An 8835-nucleotide genomic window follows, 5' to 3' on the forward strand; every position below is an offset into this window, starting at 1 on the left:
TAACAATCATAATAAATTCTCCCACTGTACTGTTGCATGTAAAAACATTGAATGTGACCACTAAGCTAATAATAGGTACTAGGATCTATCTTGCAAGCTGTAGTTTTTTTTTTTTTTTTAATTTATGGTGGTTTAATTGTGTCCCCGTAGAACATTATTATAAAGAATATGTACAGATTTCATAATACCACCGGTTGGACTGAAAGGGTAGGCAAAAACACATTCTGTAGTATTTTATCTTACCCGTCGTTTCGGATTGTGGGCTTTCATTAGCGATTAGCGTAGAATTCCTCGACTTTTCTTTCAATTGTATCACCTATTTATTGATGTGAATTTTACATGAAATTATTTGCAACCATTCTGCTGTATATTGAGAAGTTAGTCGAAACTAAAATTATACATACTGGAGATTTTTTTATATCATGAATAAATAATAATAATAATGTCAAATTATAGGATACTCGGATGGATATAAGTCAAGTTTCGCAATTTGAACAAGTCTTATTCTTTTTTTAAATAATTTCAAACCTAGTTTTACCAGTCTGAATTATTTTGTTGGGCAAAAAATTGTTTCAAATATGCTCGGCGTATATTTGTTTTTTTTATTTTTCCCGGTCCGTAGTGTTTTGTCGGCAATAATTTGTGTAGCGATTCAAATTGTCGAGCTGCTTTTATCAGTCTGACGATCCTATAGAATATCATGTGCTGTTTAATTTAATTGCACAAACCTTACTTGTATAGTTAATTTAATTTTTATATAAATAACAATATAAATATACATAAAATCCATCAGTTAATATGTATTTTCTTGTATAGATATTGTATAAGTATCATCGCTAACTTAATACTATTCAAAAGACACATTGCACTCGGCCAGTAATCGTGACACACTTCTGCACACTTAAACTTGCAAGAATGTAGTTTCAAAATTGAATTTTATTTTAATAAATCAATTGTTTTTTTATTAAGAATTTTTGTTTTTCTAAATTTGAGATAATTGATTTATTAATATATGAAATATTTTGGGTGCTCAGGATTGAACTAATACGAGTGCATCGCTGATCAAGATTAATCAACTTCAAAGTTAAATATGATTGTAAATTTTACATAACTGTTTTTTTATTTATATTCAACGAAGAAATATTAATATTGTTTATGTTTAATGTTTTTAGTATTTGAAGGAGGATAAGTAAACCCAAAATATTTAAATTATATACAATTGCTATGAAACAATATTTTATACACTGTCCATGATGAATGGTTTTATCTTTTCATACAAACCAGTTAAACGTTACACTGCTAGTAACTCATTTTATAATTATATGTCATTTGTACTTAATCCTCAGCATTTCATTTTAAATGTATTATTGCAAAATGTAGTATTGGGAACTGTGTGACCGTTATTGGCTGATTGCGAAATCTTCATGCAGAGCCTTTGTTTTAATAGACATACAAAGTTTTCTATAAATAATACATATATATATATATATAAACATGAATATGTATTGTCGTCATATTTATACCTAGATGAGCTGACGAAAATAAGATTTCCTGCCTGGCCACTGGAGCGAGTGACTGATGTTCTGTTATAGTCGAGTGTATGTCATCGTTCATTTTATTTTACACCACCATTAGTCGATTGCTGTTAATGTGAAATAAATTTTATACAACCGGAGCATAATATCTCAATGAAAGAAGCTAGCGTGAATGTTGTAACTTGAAACAGACGGATGCCGTTACGGGAGGTAGGAACGTGACGTTCTTTCGACGCGCCCGCGTAGTTTGCGTCCGGACGGAGGAGATTTTTTGGAAATGGTTACGCCAGCCGTTAATATTTACGATAGATTGAAGAATTATGTTATAATTTCCTCCTAAAAGAATAAAAAAAAGTATATATATTAATATAGTTCCATATAAATATTAATACAAATGTATAGAAACAAAAATTTCGAGGTATGTTGTTGATATGAGTTGAACATTGTAACTATGTTTGTATGTGCGTATTTGCTGGCGGACTGCCTAATATCTCGATGCATTAAGAATTTTAAGTTAGCAGATGGTGAATCAGCCAAAAGATTAAAACAATATAATCATATTTCGAATGTGATGATTTATGATGTGAAAACTTGCGGCGATATCCGTATCGCTGTGACAATTATACATTCTGGTTTTAAAAATAAAAATATTGGTATTAAATAATACTCTTTCCTTTTCCTCCCTCGGGAAGCGCATCAGCGTGCGACAACTTGACAACGCTACAAAGACCTCCAGAAATCATGCGGGGAGCAGCTCAACGGCAAATACAAAATGTCCCACCTTTTATTTTATTTGATCATTCGAACATGTCCGATCCTAATAGGATCATATGGGCCTCCACATGGTGGAGGTTTGTATTAACAGATTTTGTTTTTACGAGAAATGGATCTCAGCCACTTGCTCAACCTATCAGGTCCATACTCTGACTCATACATAAATTGAAAAACAATATGTGTACTTGCCAGACCCAGGATTCGAACCTGGGACCCTCGGCACTATAGACCGGAGCTTAAGCCACGCGGCCATTGTGGGTTTTGATCATTCAGTCGCCTCAATACTACAATTAGTTAAATTATGCTGATTTTGAGACATTAGTGAATAATGGAATTAGCAGGGACACAACTCAATAGGTTCATGCTGTTTGGCTTTGAAATATGCTATGAATATAATAAAACCTCGTTGGATGCAAAACGTTTCATACTGACTAGCCGACACCACTCATTAGCTGCATACCGCCTAATGTCAATAGGAATTTCAACAATAATTTGTGTCATCAATAATACCTCAATTTTTTATTATTTTACAAATGAAATGTTTTAGCATCATCTTGCTTCTCAATACGGCTGCCAAATTTAAACAAAACTCAACCATCTTTTCTACTTAATTAACTAAAAAGATTGACCAGTAACTTTATATTTCAGTAACATATATTCCCCGGTTTGGCCGAAAGCATATAAGTCAAACCAATATTTACCGGCGTCACCAAGTCAATTATTCATGCGTCCACCATCGTAATCTAGCGCTTATTGCAGAGATTGTACGCGTTCTGGATACTTTCCCACTCGCACTTGTGGTTAATTTTTGTTCAGGCCTTGTACGTTTAAAATGTATGAGGATTTGTATACATGTATGAAAATACTGTACGACAACATATTCTTGGCTACGTAAAGGAAGGCGCTGTTGTCGACTAAATGGGAGGAGTTTGTTAGTTTATTTATAATGAAATTATATAATGGGAGGAGCATATTAGTTCAGAGTATTAACATGTAGCCAAGAAGATGTCATAGAGTAGTCTTTTCCATAATAATAAAATCAATGTTCGTAATGACTCTTATATAAATTATTGAGCTGTTAAAAACCTCTGTGTGATGTGACAAAATTTTAATTTTACAAGACAACTGCTTTTTAAAAGCCCAAAAATAAAGGTAAACTTTCAATTTAAATCTGAAGAATTTAATTTATCTAAATAAGTCTCATGACAATGAGAGACATAATAAATAGGTTGTTTATATAATTATATTTTCATGGTATTGAAGATTTTATACAGGATTGTCACATTGAAAGTTTTAACAGCTTTGGCGGCTCTCGTGGTGCAGTGCGTAAGGCTCTGGGTTCGACCCGGTGAGGTAAAAATATATTTACATAATCTAATATGTAAATTCCTCAAGCCTGGGAGTTTTACATTATTGGGCTTCACGGCCTGTTGTGGTGTTTAATAAAGAAACAAAAAAAAAACGGTAATGAGGTCTTAAGAAGGTTTCCAGACGGTAAATTTTGAAATAAGGAACATTTTGGTATAACTAACTCAACATGTCATTTTTTCGAATTAGTGTCTTCTGCCAGAACAGTGACGATATTTAGTTTAGTGAAATTCAACAATGCATAATGAAATTTTACAATTTAATAAGGAATTAATCCAGAAATTCCAGCATATAACGGAATTAATGATTAATCTCAGAAAGGGTTTTTCGATTTCATGATACATTGAAGACATTTTTGACCCTTGTAAGACCTTGCTACATCGAATGGCATTATTAACTCAAAACATTTTCCTTATTGAAATGGGGTATCGATATGTAATAAAAACCACCAGAATACAAGGAAGACAAAAAATAAGTAGGTAAGTAAATTAGAAATAAAATTATATAAGTACATATAATTCTGGTAGGTGCTCGTAAGTATCAAGCATTGGCGAGGGGAGGGGTAGAGGCAGGCTGTTAAATTCCGACATAAATAGTGCACACTAAACTTTGTCAGCCATGCCTATTTGTTTTTATTGAACAAGATTACAAAACGACATTGCTACCCTTCGATACTGATTGATATCAAGTCGTACCTACCTCTAAAATATCGGATAATAATGAGTGTTATTATAATATATTCGCATCTGGGAACCCCCCCCCCTAGGAATGAAAAAAATACTAATTGTTTAGTTCAATGATACTCAACCTTTTTTTTCTTCGGGCCAAATACATATATTTGTAAAGTAACGCGGGACGCATCACTACTGGTGTGACGAAAAAAATCATGAAACCCCCCCCCCCTTTTTTACAAAACATTTTTGAGATTTAAAAAATTATGCGTGTTTTTTAAATTAATCGTGTGCAATAGCAACACTCGTATACCCGATCTGATGTGGACCATAATGACAATCCTCTTCGGGTGTCACTATCTGTGCGACAAAGTCGAAACGAATCTCAAGATACACGAAATTCCTGATAATAAATGTGTTTCGGGCCGCACACAAAAGCTTAAAGGGCAGCACGCGGCCCGCAGGTTGAGTATCGCTGGTTTAGTTGAATGAAATGATATTTCTTCGTTAATAAATAAACAGTCTTTATTTTAAAGTCATCCTTTTTACGATTACTTAATAAACTCACATGATAGACCATTTCAAACATTTTAACAACTTCAAAGTCAAATTACTCAAAACTTGTATTCTCCAGTTAGTGTGTTCTGCCAGAACAGAGACGATATAAAAAACATTCATTTTCCTCAAAATCAAAGTGAATTTCTGCAAAATATTCAAACGTCAATGATCTTGGAACAAGGTTTTTTGAGTCGTCTCCCCCTATTGAAATATGGTTTCGATATATTTCAAGTGTTTTATTTAGGTATGAATTTTATCTCAATACTATACGGCCATCTATTTCATATACAAGTTCATGGCTTACTGCATTTTCCAGACACGTCATTTGTGGAACTATAGGGTGCTTTTTCGGTCATGGAAGATAGTGTCGATTCGCAACAAGCGGTCGAAAACTTAATTGAATCGTAAGCATATCAGATAGACATCAAATTATTACTCCTTATGACAAACCACTATTTTATTAGTAGCCAATCTTCTTGGTATTTTAAATACGATAATTTTAAAGACAAAAAAATAAAAAGGATCTGTTCTGAAAAATTTATGAATTGCATAACCTTTTGGAGTTTTTATTTTAACTTTGCCATCCACGAGTACCAGATGGAAAGGATAAAAAGGTTTCAATGGCCCCAGATTGAATGACAAAATGAAGAAAAAGACAGATTTACTAAACCCATATTTTATTGGTATATATCACAGAGAAATAACATATATGTAATAATAAGTTTAACATTATGTGCCTCGTAGTTTTCATAATTCATTCAATATTCGAATTCTTGTATGGTTCTAAAGAAATTTAGAGACATTTAAATTAGGACATCGGTTACCACCGGTATGTATGTATAATGTAATGGACATGTCACATGTTTGATTTATCTATTTGTGTTATCAACAAGATGAGGTTTATTAGAAATTCAATATAGATTGGTAACCAGGAAAGAACTCAAAACATTTGTGAACCAAACAAGAAGAAACCACAAACTGATTGGATTAGAATTCTGCGATAAAAAGTTCATAACAAATGAGTATATCAATAAATCTCTCATAGACTCATCTGATTTTTTTGTTCATTACTTTCCTTGCTAATTATACACATTAAGTATTGGATACAATAATTTATTATTACGAATAGTACGAAGATGGTAATAATATCATAATGAAGATACGTGATGAACATCGTTTAATTAGACAATAGATCAAAAAATATAATGAAATAATGGTTCAGTCGTATAGGGGTGAAATATCAAAGCACAAACCAGAAATTGTGACAATTATTATCTCTCGAATGACATTGGCACACATTTAATACGACACACAAATGCAAAACTAACCTAATGAGAACAATGTAAGAGACAATAATGATGAATATCGACATTCAATTTATCATTATAACTAGGTTAGGTACTATATAAAAAAGAAACTATATGTACAAAAAATATAATTTTCTCTTCATAAAAAACAATTCATTTAGTATACACATTTTTACTAAGATAAGTTATTACAAAAGAAAGCTAAAATTAACCGGTTCTATGCTTTCAGTGAGCTTTCTCGCTCTGAGGCCGTTATCGACAGGCCGCACATACAAATTTCGCGAGTTATCTCGTCCGACTTTCAACTCCAATTACTAGCCACTTTCGATTGATTTGCATAATCAAAATTCAAAAAAATTAAACACAGTTTATATGAGGCGTCTAGTTACAAAAAGCGATAAAACCATATTTTGTCGAAATCGAGAAAAAAATACGTTCGTATTGTCCGCGTAATTTTACACCATGTGTGAAAATTTTATGTTCCTAAACACGATATAAACCTATTAAAAAAATGTTTAAATTCTTAATTTGGTACAAAAAGCGATATAATTTATACATCGGAATAGTTGAAGTCTGGTTGATTTCGCGCGCATTTAAGTCGACCAATCAGCGAGCGGTAGATATTAAAAATGACGTCAGAACTAAATCTCAAGTTGTATGCTCAAGATGACAGTTATTCGTTGTATTCATTTCGTTTTATCACTATAAATAATGAGTGACTTACTCCAAAATATAAAAAAGATTACTAATGGAGTGTCTAGAAAGCGAAGACAAAACAAATATTCGTAGAAAAACGAACAGGAACGCCGTATAAAGTAAGTAAAGTTTGTACTACATGCCATGTACAGTGTAACCGCTAAATATATATTTTTTAATTTTGAATTAGTATTTTTGTGTAATATTTTTGTCTATACTGAGTGTTATATTAGTAAATGTTTGTTTTTAATTTTTTCTATGAAATATATTAGATTTAAATCGATTATAGTTTATGCATTTTCTTACGTAAAGCGTATTCTATGAAAATAAGCATATCAAAACAACTTGTTAAAATGAATTTCCAGTGGATTCCAAATGCGGCTGCTGTTTATTATATTCTTTATATCCACTTTATGAAATTTAGGTACAAGTCAGTTATGGAGAAGCCAGGCGGGAACTGGGCTTATTGTCGTAGACGATCAGGGGTCACGTGATACGCTCGATTAAGACAGGGTGTGGTGCGTGGCGGGTTTTTGTTTGGAGGGATTAACTTAATGATTAATTAATTAATGTCGTAGACGATTTTGGCAAAATTCATGAATTTCAAAAATTAAAATCTAACCTAACCTAAACTAACCCAACCTAACAAATAATCCAGTATATCGGCTATTTTCAAAATGTGCTTGCCCCTGGTTTCCCCATAACCGACTTGTTATGAAATTTATGTTTAAAATTAAACTCTTCCCATACATTTATACTAAATAAATTACTTTCTATTTTTTTAGGTACACACCCACTATTTTGCCTGGTCTCCCACCGTGCCGACATAATGCTAAGGGCTTTAAATGTGGTACCTTAACAGTGGACGACTTGTTGGCGTTTTATTCTGCATTTTCCATGAAAAATATTATTTTGAAATATTCACGAGTAAATATATGCAGGTAGCATCGTGCCAGAAATCCTGATAGCAATACTCGATAACTAGCCTATAAATTTTGGCATTTCCTACCCTTCATATTCTGTACCCATCCTTTCCTGGATTAAGAGTTCAGGGAAAGCCCTAATCACGCTTTATTCCGAAAAAAGTATTAACATACATTTCATCCGAAATAATAAGCAATAAAATGTTCTGTTCTACATTTACATGCTATTATTTTAGCTTTTGCTTATTCTCAGTTCCAATTTATAATATATGTAAATCTTTAAAAACATTTGTGTTATCATGCTGATATTTTTTAATTTAGAGAAAAAAATAACATTAGTTTTAGTACAAACTATTTCCTAACCATGCTGTAGCATCTCGTTGGCGCGTGCTAAATGAGAGGTGAGTTTGCGCCAATCCAAAAAATCGTTACAAATCGCGATATGAACAATCTTATTTTGCTAATATTTATTTGATTTTAGAGTTTATTGGTACTTACACATTGTCATTTTGTTCTAATTTAAACCTACAATATGATGGAATAAAGAATCTTGACTAAAAATAACGAATTTTATCTTAAAACATAAAAACACGTCTCCTGCAAATATTGAAAATGTTGTCATATCGCTTTTTGTAACTAGACGCTTCATATATAATAAATAATTATGAAATACTAAGCCACAAATAATCAGTATTACAGCGATTTTAGTGAGAGCTTCGCTCTACATTCAATGTCTATCATTAAAAATCTGCGGTCTATCAGATACTGTCATAGTAATATTGTGAGGCATAGAAAAGGTTAAACAACAAACTAAAGACACGAATAATGAGATGAAAAGCGGAAATAGGCAAAATTATACAAATCACTGAATTACATAACTCAAATGGCAAGATTCTATCGAGTTTTATATCCGTGGACGCTAACAATACATTGATTACTCAAAATCCTCATTTTTTCAAAACATCTTATACAATTCTATAACAAACATGTCACAGCTGTGATT

Source organism: Rhyacophila brunnea, unplaced genomic scaffold (assembly GCF_057557595.1).
Source record: "Rhyacophila brunnea isolate RB1 unplaced genomic scaffold, BYU_Rbru_1.0 scaffold_20, whole genome shotgun sequence".
In the NCBI taxonomy this organism is placed as follows: Eukaryota; Metazoa; Arthropoda; class Insecta; order Trichoptera; family Rhyacophilidae; genus Rhyacophila; species Rhyacophila brunnea.